Source organism: Myotis davidii, unplaced genomic scaffold (assembly GCF_000327345.1).
Source record: "Myotis davidii unplaced genomic scaffold, ASM32734v1 scaffold69, whole genome shotgun sequence".
Classification (NCBI taxonomy): Eukaryota; Metazoa; Chordata; class Mammalia; order Chiroptera; family Vespertilionidae; genus Myotis; species Myotis davidii.
In genome coordinates, this window is record NW_006300363.1 from 1567826 (window position 1) to 1585654 (window position 17829).

Here is a 17829-nt window from a genome sequence, read left to right on the forward strand (position 1 = left end):
GGGATCCCTGGACCTGTTGGGGTCGGACCCCAGCATCTGACATCCCCCGAGGGGTCCCGGATTGCGAGAGGGCACAGGCCAGGCTCAGGGATCCCACCGGTGCAGAACTGGGGCCAGGGAGGGACCATGGGAGGGCTCCAGGGCATGTCCGGCCCGTCTCACTCATTCCCGATTGACTGGACCCGAGCAGCAAGCAAATCCTACCAGTCAGAGCATCTGCCCCCTGGTGGTCAGTGCACATCATAGTGAGTGGTTGAGTGCCTTAGAATACCATTAGCATATTATGCTTTGGTTGGTTGAATGGATGACCAGATGACCGGACACTTAGCATATTAGGCTTTTATTATATAGGGTACAGAGTAAGGTGAGCCCAGCGCTCCCCCTGTGGGAGCACACTGGCCATGAGGGGGAAGCTCCTGCATTGAGTGTCTGCCCCCTGGTGGTCAGTGCTCATCATAGCGACCAGTCAGAAGGTCGGACACTTAGCATATTAGCCTTTTATATATATATAGATAGGCCATCATTTGGATGTGCCACAGTTTGTTTATCCATTCATCTACCTAGGGACATATTGGTTGCTTCCAAATCCTGTAAGCTTTTTAAAAATTTCCGTTTTCTACAGATTTGACGCTTGATGTCATAAGATAGGAAAGGCCATGAAAAACATTATTGTCTTTGCCCCATTGACTTAGGGTCTGATTAATCAAGACTCTAGGCCAAGCATGACATGCTGGCAGGCTGTGCTGTCCAGTCGAGGAGCCACAGAGCCCATGAGTGTGGGAGCACTCGCGATGTGACCTGTCTGAATGGAGGTTTCGGTTCTGCCATGAAAAATATGCATCACATTTCAAAGACTTCGCATAAACAAAAGGGTGCAAGATACCGTTAACAATTCCTTGCATTGACCATGTATGGAAGTGATAGTACTTTAGAAATATTAAATAAAATATGTCATTGAAATTGTACTGGTTTCTTTTTACCTTTTAAATGTGGCCAGTAGAAAAAATTGAAATTATCCACATGGCTCATACTGTATTTCTGTTGGGAAGTGCTGCTCGAAAGAAGTGACGGTTGACCTTTGTCTACTATGCTCCTCTAAATCTGTCATTAAATACAGTTCCTCATGTTGTGACCCAACCATAACATTATTTTCGTTGCTACTTCATAACTGTAATGTTGCTACTGTTATGAATCGTCATGTAACTATCTGATATGCAGGATGGTCTTAGGCGACCCCTGTGAAAGGGTCGTTCGACCGTCAAAGGGGTCGCGACCCACAGGTTGAGAACCGCTGCTCTACAGAAAGCACTCTAAAAAGACTGGTGCCCCAGTGAAGAGAATGGAGGCTTTAGGAGTGAAAAAACCGTTGTGATTGTGGCCCCAATACTCACTACTGGTGTGACTTTCAGTCATTTCCTACCCTGGAAGCCCCCGGTGCCGGTCTGTACAATGGGGGGAAATACTAGTGGGAGTAAAGCGGGGGTCCCCGGGAGGTCCTTCTCACTCAGCACGGATTCCACTGGAGCGCTGCAGCCCCCGGATCCCAGTCCGCAGCCCAGCTCTGCAAAGACTGAGTTCTCAGGGCCCTCCGGCGGGGAGAGCTGCAGGGATTCAGTGCGCATTGTCTCTTCTCCATTTACATTTCCTGACCTTTCCCTGCCTCACCCAGCAGTGGCCCAGGAGGCCTGTTCTCTGAGGTGCCCACCTGAGCTTTCATCCCAGCGTCAGCGCAAAGCCTTGGAGCAGAAGATGGAATCCCGGGCGGTGCTGTGGGATTTCCTCTGCACAGTGAAGGCGAAGGGCATTGCTCTGGCAGCGAGCGGGGGCTGTAGGGCAGCAGTGGCCTCAGGACTTGCAGCCTCAGGTTTGCAGCGGGTGGTCCCATTTCCTGCCCTGGGGTGGTGCGGACCCCTGCTGGGGTGGTACTTCTTCAGATATTCTCCCAACACCTTGGTAGGTGGATAGCGGTACATGGAAACATCTGGAACCTGTCTTCTATGCTACTAAGGACTCCACTGTAGCCCACTGATCTGCCCACTATAGGTGTGTCTTCGTTTTAATGCTTCTTTTGAGACCATAGATGACTAGGAAATCAAAGTCAGCAATCACAGTCCTGGTGCTCAGGTGACTTATATACCGAGGGATTATCTGTCCATATTTGAGTGAGAGCTTAGTTGAGGGGCTGGAAAGGGAGCCCCAAGAAGGGCCATGGGCCCACCCAGCTGTGAAACAACAGCTTTCCCCACTTTGGGGTAATAAAAACTTTCCCCTCTTGAATGTTGTATTTGATGAGCCTTAGAGTAATGAGGGGAATCTTTTTTTTTTAAAGGAAAAGGTAATTGATGCAAGTATAGTTGTATCTCATCAACAAGAAATATCCTCATTTATTAGACTAGTTTAGCAACATGTCCTGAATGAGAGCCACCCTCAAACTTAAAGTACAAATAGGTTTTTCAGACTCCTCTGTGACACCGGTTTTTCTTTGCTAAGAAACTGAATTAAGATGAACTATTTTAGAACATGGTAGTGTTTAGTAAATTCCGTGCAGTAAGGCAGGGAGCTCGGGGTTGGGGAGTCTGGGCAGCGCGCCTCTCACCAGCCTCCCAGGGATGCAGAGAGTCTGTGTTTGGGGGAAGAGGCTTAATGAAAGGATGTTTTGTAATTTCGAAAGACAGAAGTTACCACGTAGATCATTGAAGCCTACATGGAAATATTAGAAAATACAATCATCACGTTACAAAACGTTTAAACATTTTCCATGGCACGTGGGAGTACATCCTGTACTCGCTGTGGAAAATGTGGAAAAGACAGACCCTTCTGCTCATGTAAGTAAATATCAAGGGAAAGTTCTCTGACACAGAGAACTTTCTCCAATCATTCCTCTAGCTCAGCATGAACATTTCAGTCTAAATATCAGCAACGAATTGCTTTAGTAAAATGCACTATTGAGCAAATAGGAAATGGGGTCCTGAGGTGACTGCGTAGGAAGGCAAGTTGGGTGTTACTTTATGCAGCCTCACCAGTCAACTTCGGAGCATTCCAGCCTATAACCCCATAGCTGGAGAGGCCCTCTGTGTGGTAGGGGAGCCTGACCCCTGCTGGTGGGCTGTTACCAAATTGTGGGTGTTAAGGAAGCAGGTGTCAGTCCCTTAACTGGCCAAAGGTCCTACCAGGCCACATGCAGGTCTGTCCCCGAGGCCATGCTTTGCACCCACTCTTGATGCCCTTGGCAGAATTCCCAGTGAAAGGGGAAATGGACCTGGTAGGTTATAGTTTTTTGGTCCAAGAATCCACTGTTTCTACTCTCCTCCTATCCAGGACCTCACCGTTCCCTCTCCCCACCCTGCCCTCTGCCCTCTCAAGGTTTCATGGAAATAAAGCAGTGGATCCCCCGTAACAGCACATAGAGGTTGAAACGGCAATATGATGTTCATCAAAGAAATATTTGAAAATATTTCATCTTAGACATGGAGATCAGATGGGAAGAAATCCCAAAATCTGATTTCATGTCAGGACTGTGATGTAAGCAAAGTCTCCGTGAGTTGATGGGGGGGCGGGGGGAGGAAGGAAAGCGGTCACGTTCCAGAAGACTATTATGTGGGTAAAAACTCTACATAAAACAAAAAAAGCACCAAACACAAAGGAAAGGATTGATGTACTGGACCACATTGAAAAAAAGAGAACAGAGGTGGCGTGCCTGTCGAGGTTAGCATTTTCCCCAGCTCCTGCTTGGTGATGCTGTCAGTGTTGCCAGTGAGGAGGAATCCAGGATTTACCCAGTGGGAGCCCAGGTGCTCTCTCAGAAATGCATATCTTCCGTTAGCATATCAAAGACCAAGGAGGCTTGCACCGCAGGAATCTGATTAGTTCTCACCCATTCAGCCAGTCACTGTCCCCTAGCACAGCTCTCTGGAAATAGCTGATGTGGAGTTAACGAAGTAGGGATGTTTCTAAAATCAAATGTAAGAAATGGGCTCTGAGAAGTACAGCAGGAGTTCCTTGTACACTGGTACAGAATGACATTGCCATCACTTCATTTTGAGATGATTTAAAAATCGTACCCTCGTGTTCTGTGGTCTAAAGCCTACCAATCAGGGAAAATAATAATGTTACATCACTTAATGAAGTGGTGAAGTTGAGTACAGGGCCTTCCATCCTGAGACTTATGCTTCCTATTCATATAGGAATCACGCCAGGATACGTAGGGGAAAGGAAGGCTGAAAACTTGGGTCGTTGGGAGCTTTTTCTGTGTACATGTAAGGTCCACTTTTCTATAGTAAAGCTCTGTCTTCAACTGCTGATCAGTGGAGGAAAGGGTGGCCTTTTCGATAAAGGAGGCTGGGCCAATAAGGTATCTATATTAAACAAACAAACAAACAAAAAAAAACCTCCCCAAGTCACACCCTACATGCCTGGGTTGCGGGCTCAATTCCCAGTAGGGGGCGTGCAGGAGGCAGCCAACCAACCAACATTTCTCTTTCATCGAGGTTTCTCTCTCTCCCTCTCCCTTCCTCTCTCTCTAAAAATCAATACAAACATTTAAATCAACCAATCAATAAAAAGAAAGTTTAATTTAGAAGGGCCTTCAAACAAGCACGCAGGCTACCGTGGCGATGGTGCCCGCAGGGAGCGGCTGAGCATTGTGAAAGGAGGGGAGAGGGAGATTGTGGGGCCACATCACTCACTTGCATGTGAAAGACGCCTCCTTCGCTCTTTTTTCCGCCTTCCCCGCCATCCCTTACTAGCTTTGGCAGCTTTCCTGTTGAAATGGCATGTAACGCCTGGCTACAACTGCTCTGGAGCCCAGTATGCAAATAGCTATCAACTTCTCAACCTCAAGGGTGGGAGTGACACTTGCACCAGCCGATGGACAGCGCCATCCAGTGGGCTGTAGTTTGGGCGGGAAGCCAGGGCCCTGGGTTCCAGTTTCAGCTTCCAGTCCTGGACCTGGAACAAGCGAAGTAGCCGTTCTCTGCAGATACTCTCCCCACCCCTAAAATAGGAACATGAAAGCTACATATGGAAATCATGCCGCCCACACGATGATTGCTGTGAGGATAAAGCCAGGCAACATCTGTGAGTGTGCTTTCCAAATTGTGACAGTGGAGCGATGAGTCTGCCTGCATAAACCACACATTGCAGTGAAATTCCAGTCACGTTTCCATGTTTTTTACATTTCCTAGTAAATGCCTGTAGACATGCGAGGTGTGAAAAAAGCACTGTTTTAAAGAGCACAATGGAGGAATCCTGGAGCAATCTTAATGTGCAGGATTTTCTTGTTCCTCATATCCTATCATATTGCTGCATATCAGGTACTTATTTCTGTGTGTTCATGTTAATGTCACCCACGGGGTGGGGGGTGGCGGCTGAACAGTAGATAGGAGAGGTGCTAGCTCTGGAAATTATTGGTGTGTTACCCATATTTCTAGCGTAATTTTTGTCAGTGTATGCAGACATGTTTAAATGTAATTACTAGCCTGTTAACAAATCATAATATGCCAGATGAGCAATAATTTTCACACTGCGTAATCATTGTAACTGTTATCACTGATATTTGGGAGAGAAAGCTAATTTGGAATTTCTAGTCAAATAAATTGGTCAGGAGAAATATATCTGAGAAGAAGAGCCAAAAACAAAAAACAAAACCAAAAAACACCAAACAAACAAACAAAACCCCAACAAAATGAAACCCATGTTTTAAATAACTTTACTTCAATTGAACAACCTTTCTAAGTGAATTCCTTGGAAATTGTTATTCTCAGAAAATAGACTATGGGTCTAGGCCAGTGGTTTTAAAACTTTTGTTTAGCATCAGATATATATTTCTTCAAATAAAACCTTCCACTGAGCCTTAGTTTATAGGGCAAGTAAAATGAAGGTTGCTGTGTTGGAAGCAGGGGTGCAGAGGGGAGGTGTATTTGCTGAGATTTGAAAGGCCTGACAGACACAGTGGACAGCTGGGTGACCATTCCTCCATGCTGTGGTGGAGGGGACATGCCACACGTGTGATGTCATTGTGTTGGAATTCTGCCCCCACGTGTCATCACATTAAACGGGGTGCTGTCTGTTCAGCAAACTGGTGGAGATAGAATTCAGTGACTGGAAGTCGGAGATGCTATGAGCCCAGACAAAAGAAGTACGATCCCTAATCCCTCTAGATCAGCGGTTCTCAACCTGTGGGTCACGACCCCTTTGGGGGTCGAATGACCCTTTCCCAGGGGTCGCCTAAATACATCCTGCATATCAGATATTTACATGATGATTCATAACAGTAGCAAAATTACAGTTATGAAGTAGCAACGAAAATAATTTTATGGTTGGGGGTCACCACAACATGAGGAACTGTATTAAAGGGTGGCGGCATTAGGAAGGTTGAGAACCATTGCTCTAGATGCTGGTTGGTTACCCTTCAGTTGAGTTTATACACTTTTCAGAATGAATACTGTCCTTTGTGAGGCTGTAAAAAATATCAACAATTACTCTAAGAAAATATCCAATATAAACCAGCTCTCCAGGAATGTTTCAGTTAATCAAATTGTCCAGGTAACCTACATTCAACCTCTTAACCACTGAAACTTTCCTATGAGACTTTAACATATTTAAAAACTAGAGGCCCAGTGCACGAAATTTATGCACAAGTAGGGTCCCTAGCAGCTGCCAGCCACCAGCCGGGGCCTTCTTTCGTTCCACACCACCCCCTGGTGGTCAGCACATGTCATAGCGAGCAATCAAACTCCCGGTCGGTCGAACTCCTGGGGGGACACTTTGCATATTAGGCTTTTACATGTATAAATATGTTACACAATTTTTGTTTTGTTTTGTACTAGTTTTAGCTAATGTATGAGGGATGCATATCTGTCCCCTTTTCAGTCATTTTCAATTTTTAAAAATGCAGCATCAGTAATTCAGTAGGAGAGGCATTAGGGAAACCTTGCTCTCAGTCTCACAGTGTGACACTACCCACCACCAAAATTTTTGAAAAGATTCTGAGAATGGCTGTTCCAGGAGCTTTAAAAAGTGTGTCTTTGTTTTCATGCATTTGAAAGCTGAATTTTGTCTACAGAGGAACTTTTTCCTGGGATCCCTCTGCCCCCACGACAGTTTATATAGAAACACTTGGTTTAGGGGTCGAACCAATGAGAGAACTGTAGATTGTTAGAAATAACAATAACTGTAGATTGCTGATAGCTCTAGATTGTTAGCAAAATGTTGACAAGCATTTATAATAGAACATAACACCATTCTCTGACTTCGTGCTCCGCCGTTGTTTTCCACGAGCTGTATCTGGCCTCCTAAGTGTTATGTCTCCTTTTGAAGGGCCATATCTGCCCACCAGCTCATAAAAATATCCCACCCTCTCAAAAGATGAAATGCCACTAGTAAAGAAACGTCTAGAAAAATGGTCTCAAGGTAATAAAACAATGGGAGACAAAATCCTTCTTATTTTTTTTTTTATATTTTTTCTGTTAGATCCTTCTTATTAATGAAGGCAAGCACAACACCTAGGGTTGGCAAGGGCGTTGCAATGAAAATGGCAATCGCATATCTCGTCTGCGACCTGCAAGTTTATGTGGTCTTTTTTGGAAATGAATTTGGCAAATATGTATCGATAAGCTTTTCTAGTTATAATCTTGACCTAGCAATGATTTCCCTTCTGTGTTCATTTACCTGAAGAAAGAATCCATATTTTAAAAGCTACATTGTTAGAAAAATTGTAAAATGCTCAACCCAGTAGAGCAATGGTATTAGAGGGTGGAGCAAAAGTAGGTTTACGTTGTGAGTATGCAGAACCCAGAGTTTATTCTTGTGTTCTTATCGATTCATTTTATATTTTCCATACGAACGACTGTAAACCTACTTTTGCCCCGGCCTTGTACTAACCTCCCAGTCCATGGGCCACGCCTCAGTGGTACTTGAATTCAAATGGCTGTCCACCAGCTGTGTGCCTTGGGCAAGTTACTCAACCTCTGAGCCTCGGTTTCCGTACCCGTAAATAAGGATGACAGTAATCTCTGCCTCTGAGTGTTTTTATGAGGATTAAAATAAAATTTTAATAGGCACATAGAAAACACACTTGTAAACAGGATCCGTGTACAGCACTGTAAGCATTGTTGTGAGTATTAAATGAAGTAACGCTCACGCGCAGTGTCTGGATAATAGGTGTTAGTGTTAATATTAGTACCTAAGACTAGAAACACCTAGTCATCCAGTAACTGGAGGGAAGTCGACATAAATTATAGTGGTTCCAGATGGTGACTAAGACACAGCACAGACACTCACAGCACAGCACCGACACTCACAACGCAGCGGTGAGCTGAAGGGTGCCCAGGTGTGCACACTGTTGCGTATAGGAAGACACACTGAAAGAAACTTCTCAGTTGTAGTACCAACTTCTATGGTGATTGACAGCGTAAGGAAGCTTGGATGCTGACCTCCTGGAATGAATTTAAAGCATCAGAGAGATGCAAGCCCCTCCCACAGATGTACCATTAAGATGAAAGAAGAGCTTGAATCATTCCAGACCAGCCTATAATTTGCAATAAATGCCTTTTGACGCCCCAGAGCCCATGGATCTTTACTTGGGCGTGTAATTTGCTTCCTATTGATGTTTGCAAGGGGCCTGAGGACTTTTTTTCATGCTGGCATTCATTTCTGCGGCTCACAAAACAAGAGGAATTTGATGTCCATGTACAACTTCACCAGGCTCGAAATGCCATTGAATGTGCTTGCTCAGCGCATCACATAGAAACGAGCGGACTCAGACTTCAGTGGGGGGGCACCCACGCAGGGGAGCACCCTGCCCTCCTGTCTCCTGAGCGAGGAGCCCTCCCTGCATTCCCACTCAAAAAGGGGTCGTGGTGGGTGAGTGGGCTCCATCTCCCACATCTGCCTTCTCCAACCCCTACGTTGTTTCTCGGTGGAAAGCAGCGATTCCCTTTGTATCTGGACAGCCTTTAGTCAGGGGGTTAAAGCTGATGAAACAAACCCTTGGGGGGGGGGGCATGGTGCCACCAGGGTTCTCGAGACGGGGATGTTCGCATTCCTTGCTCCGTGTCTGCTTCTGAGTTCCACTCCTGGTTTGGGCCAGGGAAGCACAAGTCCCCTTTCCAGACTAGAATGAAGGTGGATGAAGTCTCTGAGGCCCAGGACCTCCCAGGATGTGTCCCGTGGCCTGGGCAAGGGGTCCTCTGGCGATGGGGGAGGGGGTCGGCCACAGCCTCCTTGTACCCCCTCCCTCGCTCGGCCATGGTTAGCCTCTCTTGCTGCAGGAGCCGAAACTGCCCGCCCCCTCGCCTGCTTCAGACCTGGTGCTCAGCAGGCCTGCAGCTGCGGCCCTAACTGCAGCGGGGTTTCTTCTCCACCCCTAGCCCAGGGAGGTGTTCATTGTGTGTGGAAGTGGGCTCACTTCAAATGCCCTCTTTTCTAGTATTTCTCTGTGTGTGTCCATGTACTTGGTGCTGAAGGAGAGGTCCAGAGCATGAACTTACAATAGCATCTTACCCAGAAGTCCCCATCACACTTATCCTTAGAGCAGAGAATGGCTCTGAGAGGAGGTGGGGGTGACGGGAGGGGAGGGGGCTGCTCCCCGCCTGTCCCCTGATGCCCCTTGAGTCACTGTTTTCCATCCTGTGCACTTTCTTCTGATCCTTCGCCTCCCCTCTCCTTTCTACCTCCCCTCCCCCCAGCTGCCTGCTCAGCCTGCGCACCTGCCCTGGGGCACAGAGCAGCCCTGACACTGGGTTCTGTGGATGCCTCCTCCACCCCCGTCAGTTCTTTCTTTAACCTCTCTCCATCCACCCCCTCAGCTGCCTTCGAAATGCCAGATCCAGAAACTGGTGTGTTTTTTCATCTGTGAGCAAGGAAGAGACTGATTTTTTTTTATTAAGAAAACACGGTGAAAAGAAACAATCCCACATTCATCGTCTGCTTTGATACTTGCCTTCATCTTGCCCCAGAGTCAGGGCTCCCCCAGGTCAGCACACCCGTGAGACTGTCGCCCTGTGGCAGGGAGGGTCCCACAGACTGGGCGGGGCTGCCACTTATCTTGTCCGAGGGGTTCGGTCTCAGAAATCCTTCCATTCAGTGGGGTTTCAAGTCCTTGGAGAAGAATGACGTGGGAGAGAGATTCGGCAGAGGTGTCTGCCTGTGTTTTCACCACCTTTAAAAGGAAGACAGGCCAGGAAGGGCACCTTCCGGGCCAGGGGAACAGCAGGCCTGCGAGGCCACTAAGCAGTATTGGGGGTTGGCCTGGTCTGTACAGACCGTTCCTTCCTCCGAGTTGGCTATAAAGAAAGAAGGAAGTATGTGAGAGCGATTCCCTGGGCGTTCTGGAGAAGTAGCCGGTCCAGGGGTCAATAGGTTCCAGCCTTTCTCATCTTTTATTTAGAGTCAGGCCTCGCCTCTACAACCAGGGCGGTGGCTCCTGTTCCCAGTTTAGGTGAAAAACGGTTCCCTCCTGGTCCCTCGAGGCCCAGAGCAGGTGTCACTGGCCCTCTCACCTCCACTGCATTGGGCTCCCCAACATCAGGGGAGTGTCCTCTTGGTGAGTCCAGCATCTCTCAGGGCCCCCATGCACAGCGGACACACGACAGGTTTGAAAAATACAAGGAAGTACATTTACAGAGCTACGAAGGCAGATGGTTTCCTGAGTAATTTGATTTTTCAGCGTCATCTTAAAAATTCTGATGATAGAGGGTTCCTCCTTGACCAAACTGCAGTCCTTCTCCCAACTACCCCCATGCCCAGCCCTGACCTGTGGGCCTCTGTGTCTGTCTCCACATGGTCCGGTTCTAGCCAGGTTCCTGCTAAGCCAGCTCAACCAGAACCACCCCCCGCCCCCCATTCCTCCATATCCGATCACCTCTGAATCTGATGGGGTTCCTCACCCTCCTCCGACCTCCAGGCGATGTCTAATCGCCCGGCCAGTCTTAAGCAGGAACCCCTTCCCCCGATGTTTCCTGGGTGATTTTCCATCCACAGCCCTCACCCTGCTCCTCGGCGCCACGTTCCCACTCTTCCTCGTTGTGTTCAGGCTGAGCCCAGCGTCTCTCCCCTGTGACAGACCCTGTTGCAGTGGTCCCCGTACCCCGGGATAAAGGCCGCTTTCCTGTCTGTAGCACGTGTCATGAACAGTTGTTTCTCTAACCTTAACCCCAAGGAAAATAAATTCCTTGTGGGGTACCAGAGGTCTGCTAGGGAAGCTGAACTTTCCGTTTCCTACCACCACGGGGCTCCAGCTCACGCCTCCAGCTTCGCATTCTTCAGGAGTTAAAAGGTTCCTTGGCTGCAGCCAGCCCCACGCTGCCTGCTGGTGTGCCTGCGTTCCTGCTCTGATCCCCAAAACCCCGGACTCAGGGGCTCTAAAGCCAGCAGGATCCGGGGGTCGGGGCCTGGGATGGGAACAGCCTGACCCTCCAGGCTCTCCCCTGGGACTTGGCACCCCTGTCGTGCAGCGTGAGACCACGGAGCAGTGTTTGGGCTCAGACCTCTAGTTCCACTCATCTCAGCCCCTCAGACCTGAGGACAAACACTAAGCCCTTTAGCTGCCACAAGGCCCAGTGAAAGAGAGGCCACCCATTTTTAGACATTCAAACATCCTTTTTTTTTTTTGCCCTAGCCGGTTTGGCTCAGGGGCTGGAGTGTTGGCCCTCTGACCAGAGGGTCACAGGTTTGATTCCTGGTCAAGATCATGTACCTCCTTGCAGGTTTGATCTTGGCCCTGGGGCACATGCAGTAGCCAACCAATTGATCTGTTTCTCTCCCCTCCCTCCTCCTCCTCCCTCCCTTCCATTCTCTCTAAAAATCAGTGGAAAATATCCTTGGGTGAGGTTTAGAAAAACAAAAGCCATACTGTTTTTATTGATTGCTTGATTTTTTTTGGAGGGAGGGAGGGAAAACATCAGTTTGAAGCTCCACTTATTTGTGCATTCGTTGGTTCATTCTTGACCGGGATGAAAGCCACAACCTTTGCGTACAGGCACTCTAACCCACTGAGCCACCCGGCCCGGGCCTGAGACACACATACGTCATAAAAACTACAATGTCGTTAGCCTGCATCAAGGTCGGTTTTCACCACCTGAACACACCCATGTGATCTCCACCCAGATCCAAAATGAGAATATGACAGCCCCCCTGTACCCCCTCTTGTCCCGTCTGTTCCCTGCCCTCCCCAGGCAGGTCACAGCTGTCCTAGCGTCCCACAGCCTACATTCGTTTTGCCTGTGTATGAACTTTATACCAATGGAATCATACAGTGTGCAGGAGGCTATATATCTAAGATGAAAGATGTTTTTCCTCTCCACAGTCCTCAATTTATCTCTTTTCTATATTTATCTCTTTCCTATGTCCTAGAAATAATAGAAGTAAGATGAGTGGAAAGTTAGCCTCATTAGAGGAAGATTATCCATCTAAAATCAAACACATTTGGCACAGAGCCACCCTTTCAAATTTATAGAATTCAGTAATTATAGTGACTGTTTATTGGTAAATTGTTTTATTAGTACATTACTGCCTTGCTTATTTTGTATCACCAGAAAAAGAGTGATTCCTCTAAATAAATTTTCTAGATCAGCGGCTGGCAACGTTTTCTTGCAAAAGGCCAGGTAATAGATAATTTCGGCTCTTCAGGCTGCATGGTCACGATCTGTCGTGGCCACGCGGCTCTGCTGATGGGACACAAACCAGCCGCCGACCGGACATGCACACATGAGTGGGCTGGGCTCCAGAGAGCTTAATTCCCAGACCCTGAAATGTGAAGCTCACGTGATGTTTGCTTGTCACGCAGAATTAGTCTACCCATTTTTTTTAACCATATTTGAAAGGGAATCTCTGTAAAAATTTTAAACACTTATCTATATCCTCAGATAACGTTTTCTTAGTAAATGTGGGTAGTGGATAAATGAATGTGAATATAGTCATACAATGGAATATTATTGGGTAATAAAAAGGAATGAAATACTGATACATGTTCCAACATGGATAAACCTTGATGACATCATGCTAAGTAAAAGGAGCCAGACACAAATGGTCACATGTTTTATGATTCCATTTATGTGGCATGTCCAGAATAGGCAAATGTAGAGACAGAAAGTAAGTCATGGATGCCTAAGGGTGGGGGTGGGGGGCGGAGGGAGATCGAATGGGAATGGGGAGTAACTGCTACTGAGTCTGGGGTTCTTTTTAAGGGGTTAAAATTTTCTAAAATTGATTGTGGTAATGGTTGCAGGGCTCTGTACTAAACACCATTGCATTGTGTGTGGTACAGGAATTGTGTCTCAGCATCTGTACATATTTTTTAAAGGGATTAGTGAACACCTGTGCCTCCTCCCCAGCCCTCAGGAGTGGTTCAGCGTTGACATTCACCGTGGAAACCCAGTCTACCTGGTGCTTTCGGAGCCTAGTTTGTGAGCCTCTGTTTCACTGTGGGCACCTGTTCCTCTGCGAGTGTTTGATGGTGGGAAGGAGGCAGCCCAGGAGCAATGCCAGTGATCACAGTCACTCACACGTTCCTTTTCCTTCCCCTGCACCTCCCCAAGGGCGCTGAGGACTCCCCTCAGATGGCTTGTTTCATGTGCCCTTTTAAAGAAACCCTGCCCTCGCCGGTTTGACTTGGTGGATAGAGGGGACCCTGCGGACTAAAGGTTCCCGGGTTTGATTCCGGTCAAGGGTACATGCCTGGTTTGCAGGCTTGATCCCCAGTGGGGGGCATGCAGGAGGCAGCCGATCAATGATTCTCTCTCATCATCGATCTTTCTCTCTCTCCCTCTCCTTTCCTCTCTGAAATCAATAAAAATATATTTTAATAAACAAACAAACAAATAAATAAATAAATCGATCCTTTCTGGCAAGAGGGAGCCACTGACTGGACAGGACCTGTGATTCTAAAGCTCAGGGCAATGAGGGGCTTGAGCAAGGAGTCATGCAGACCAGCCCCTGCCACAACCCCCTTTACACTCAGTCTTTGCAGCATCAAGGCCGTCCTGGGTCCTCTGAGCAGACACCGTGTGGGATAGGGCTCTCGCCCCTGAGACCTTCCTTCCCCGCCACAAGCCCTCGAAAACCCACTCCCTGTTTCAGGGTTTCCCTGCCTCACCAAGAGTCCGTCCTGTGGAACAGTCCCCTTTACGGCTGTGGCACCAGAGCCCCTGCCCCCAGCCCTCGGTCACCTGCAAGCACACTGAGTTTTCCGGCGATGGGCTCTTCTGAGACAGTCATTAGCTGAGCAGCATGTCCCCAGAGGCCATTTGAGTAAGGAGAGGGCTTTCCTAGACGGTGTGCAGTGCAGCGAGATTGCAGTTGAAGAGTAGAATCCCTCAGCCGCGTTCGGGGACTCGCTCACTCACAGACGCCCTGCACTGTGCTGGGGGAGGCCTTGGGGAGGCCAGGGTCATGGAGCCAGTGTGAGGACACCTGCCGCTACAGAGAGCAAAACAGCTGCACAGATGTGCTATGACTCGTAGTGCCCGTGGGAAGGACGTGAGAAGTGGCGGAGTCAGGAAAGCTGCCCCGCTGCGTCCAGGACACTTTGCGGCTGCCTTGGGCCTTCTGATCCTCCTTGGCTTTCCACACAAGTCATGCTCGCCACGTGGGGTGGAGAGACCGCCACGGGGATGAAAGTTCGATGAAACCAGGGTTCTGTGTTTAAAATATATATATGTGTATATTTTATTGATTTCAGAGAGGAAGGGAGACAGGAGAGAGAGAGAGAAGCATCAATGAGAGAGAATCATTGATTGGCTGCCTCCTGCACGCCCCACACTGAGGATCAGGCCCTGACCAGAAATCAAACTGTGACCTCCTGGTTCGTAGGTCAATGCTTAATCACTGAGCCACGCCGGCCGGCCGGGTGAGACCAAGGTTCTTATAGGGCTTTTCTCCCCATTTATAACTATACCTAGCACATAGTAGGCACTCAACAAGTGTTTGTTGAATCAACAAATGAATGAATATTAGATAGTCCCCGATAGTGAAAGACAGAAATTGAGGCAAAAGATGAACAAATAGCCCTAGCCGCTTTGGCTCAGAGGATAGAGCATTGGCCTGCGAACTGAGGGGTCCCGGGTTCAATTCCAGTCAAGGGCACATCCCGGGGTTGCGGACTTGATCCCCAGTAGGTGGGCGTGCAGGAGGCAGCCAATCAATGATTCTGTCTCATCATTGATGTTTCTGTATCTCCCTCTCCTTTTCTCTCTGAAATCAATAAAAATATATTTTTTAAAAAGATGAACAAATACTTAAGGTATGGAGCTAAACACCTGTGGCAGGTATTAATAACAAATGGGAATTAACGTGATGCATATGCTGAAACAGACGGCTGTGTTTCTCCAGCTCTCCACCAATTTGTTTTCATTTTATTGACCAGATCCAGTTGTCAGGGCTGTTGCCTAGTTCTTACTCTCAAGATAGTTCCTTCTGTTTAATATACATATATATGCACGCATATACACACAGCCACCGACATGTATATCTTATATGTCTGTTACGTATGTGCCTATGTTTGCATTCACACATACATACATACATATATCAGTACAGTCATCAGTTTGTAACATAAATTAATGAGGTTCTGGTCTCGCCTTTCTGTGCCACCCACATTTTTCCAAGCATGTCCTTCCCTTAGTTGGAAAAAAATGCTGCTAAATTTAATGTTCTTTAAATCTAAACTGCTACTTATCAATGGGCAGTGAAAGGTTACTCAATAATTATTTGGAATAAACTCATCAGTAATTTAGGAGAATAATTCATTTGATGCTTATTTCATACCATGCATGCAAATAAACCTAAGAGAGATCAAGGGGTTAAATATAATAAAGTTAAACCAAAGAAAAGCCAGGAAACGATAGAATTCAAGAAGTCCAGTGGAAGTTTATAAAGCTCATGTAGATTTATAAAGGACTCCAGCAGATAAATGGGCAAGAGTTTCCAAAAAGAGATCTCACAACAGAAGGAATATAGTTAACAAAGAATGAATGAATGACTAGTTAAAATGAATAAATGAAAGAATGAATGATTGGCTAGGTAAAGGTGCCAGTGACTGAGTGATGGGACTCTGAAAATGTTTTCTTCATTTTATTTTATAATGCAGTTAACTTTTAAAATTTTAAAACGTTTTTATAAATAGCATATTTCTAAGGTTTATGTTCCCTAGGATATCTATTTCATGCAGATGATTTCAGTCACCAAAACTTAAAAGATTCAGGCTTACTTGACTGGCTTTCTAATTAAAATAATAATTAGGCAGTAGTATCTTAATGAGAACATGTGCTTAAGACACATGGATTAATTCTACTTTTGCAAAAACACTCTAGGGTTAAATGTTTCTGTCGCTTTTCCAGTTCGCATAGTTCAGTGGAAAAATTCAGACATGTAATCAGTTAAGTGCAGACTTTGTTGCAAGCAAGCTATGAATTACCCTTTAAAAGTGTATCCCTTTGGGGGAGGGAGGCATGGACTGCCTATTCCAACCCCTCTGTTAAAAACATAAAAATAAAAATCTGAGTCTTGTTTATTTAAAAATAAACACACTTGATTTAATTTTTAAGAAGAGTGATTGTTGAGGTCCAGTTTAGAAAACACATCATGTCATTTTCTCCTCCTGTGTGTGTTGGTATTTATCCCAAGGAACATATGTCAGACTATACACATCATTTTTATTGTACTTTTTTGTAACAACATCTGGTTCCGCGGCCACCCCAGGGTACTTCCTACGTGGATGTGCTCAGAGCTCTAGCTGCTATGTGTAGGTTCCACCTCCTGCCAGCTGCTCACATGCAGTCCAGTTTCTCTCGGGTATGTGAAGCCTGATCTTAAAGCACAGGGGTTGTTTGGGTGCCCACAAGGTCAACCAGGTTTCACTTCTCGATTTATATTTAACTAGAGGCCCAGTGCACAAAATTCATGCACTGGTAGAGTCCCTAGTGGCTGCCCGCTGCCGGCCGGGGCCTCCCTCCCTTCCCCCGGCCGGCCCTGCCCCCTGGTCGAACTCCCGGACGAACTCCCAGTCGAGGGGACAATTTGCAGACTATGCTTTTATTATATAGGATCCAGTGGACACTGTCATTTTGATTGTATTTACCCTCCAAGTAAAAGAAATTAAAAGCAGTGTTTAAAAAGGAACCGATTCATTATGAATTTGGGGAGCTAAGGATTTTGTGATCTCAGAGCAACAAGAAGGCTCTTTGTATTGTAGTTGGAAAGCTGGGAAAATGGCTTTTAAATGTGACTGCCTCTAAAGACATAGATGGTTTCTTCTGAACAAGACACGGTCAGAAAATTGGACTCATTTTCAAATCAAAAGTGGAAATAGATGATAAGATATAGATATAGATATAGATATAGATATAGATATAGATATAGATATAGATATATTTAAGCAGTATCTGGTGAACCAAACAGCCAAATCCAAAGCAGAAGTGGGAGAGACCAGCCACATACTGGAGAATTAAGATGACAGGACTGTGAGTTTGCCTGTTGGTCAGTTCCGTCAATAGGGCTTAACCTTCCGGAGCTCGTCAACAAAATATACAGTTGAGTTGCCTGCCATACAGATGCATCTTATTGGTTTAGTTAAGCAGCTGGCATGGCCAGTTCAGTTAAAACTATGTCAAAGTGTCTGAATGATTTGACCTGAAGCTCCAAGAGATGAAGGAGGAGAAAGAGAGAAGGAGGAGGGATAGAGAAAGGGAAACCCTGCCTAATCGAAATTGAAGAGAATTATCATAGGAGCTACCGTGGTTTTTACTTTGGTGTGGCAAGGATTTTTTTTTTTAATTGTGGAAAATGGGTATTGCATTGCTTATTTTTTTGTTGAAAATATTTCTTTAAAAAAAT

The 17829-nt window shown here is 46.5% G+C and overlaps 1 protein-coding gene across 1 annotated transcript in view; it reads left to right on the forward strand.

The window, feature by feature from the left end:
• PRKCA (protein kinase C alpha) overlaps nt 1–17829 on the forward strand; it is a 276998-nt gene that overhangs the window by 164487 nt on the left and 94682 nt on the right. The window lies entirely within an intron of this gene.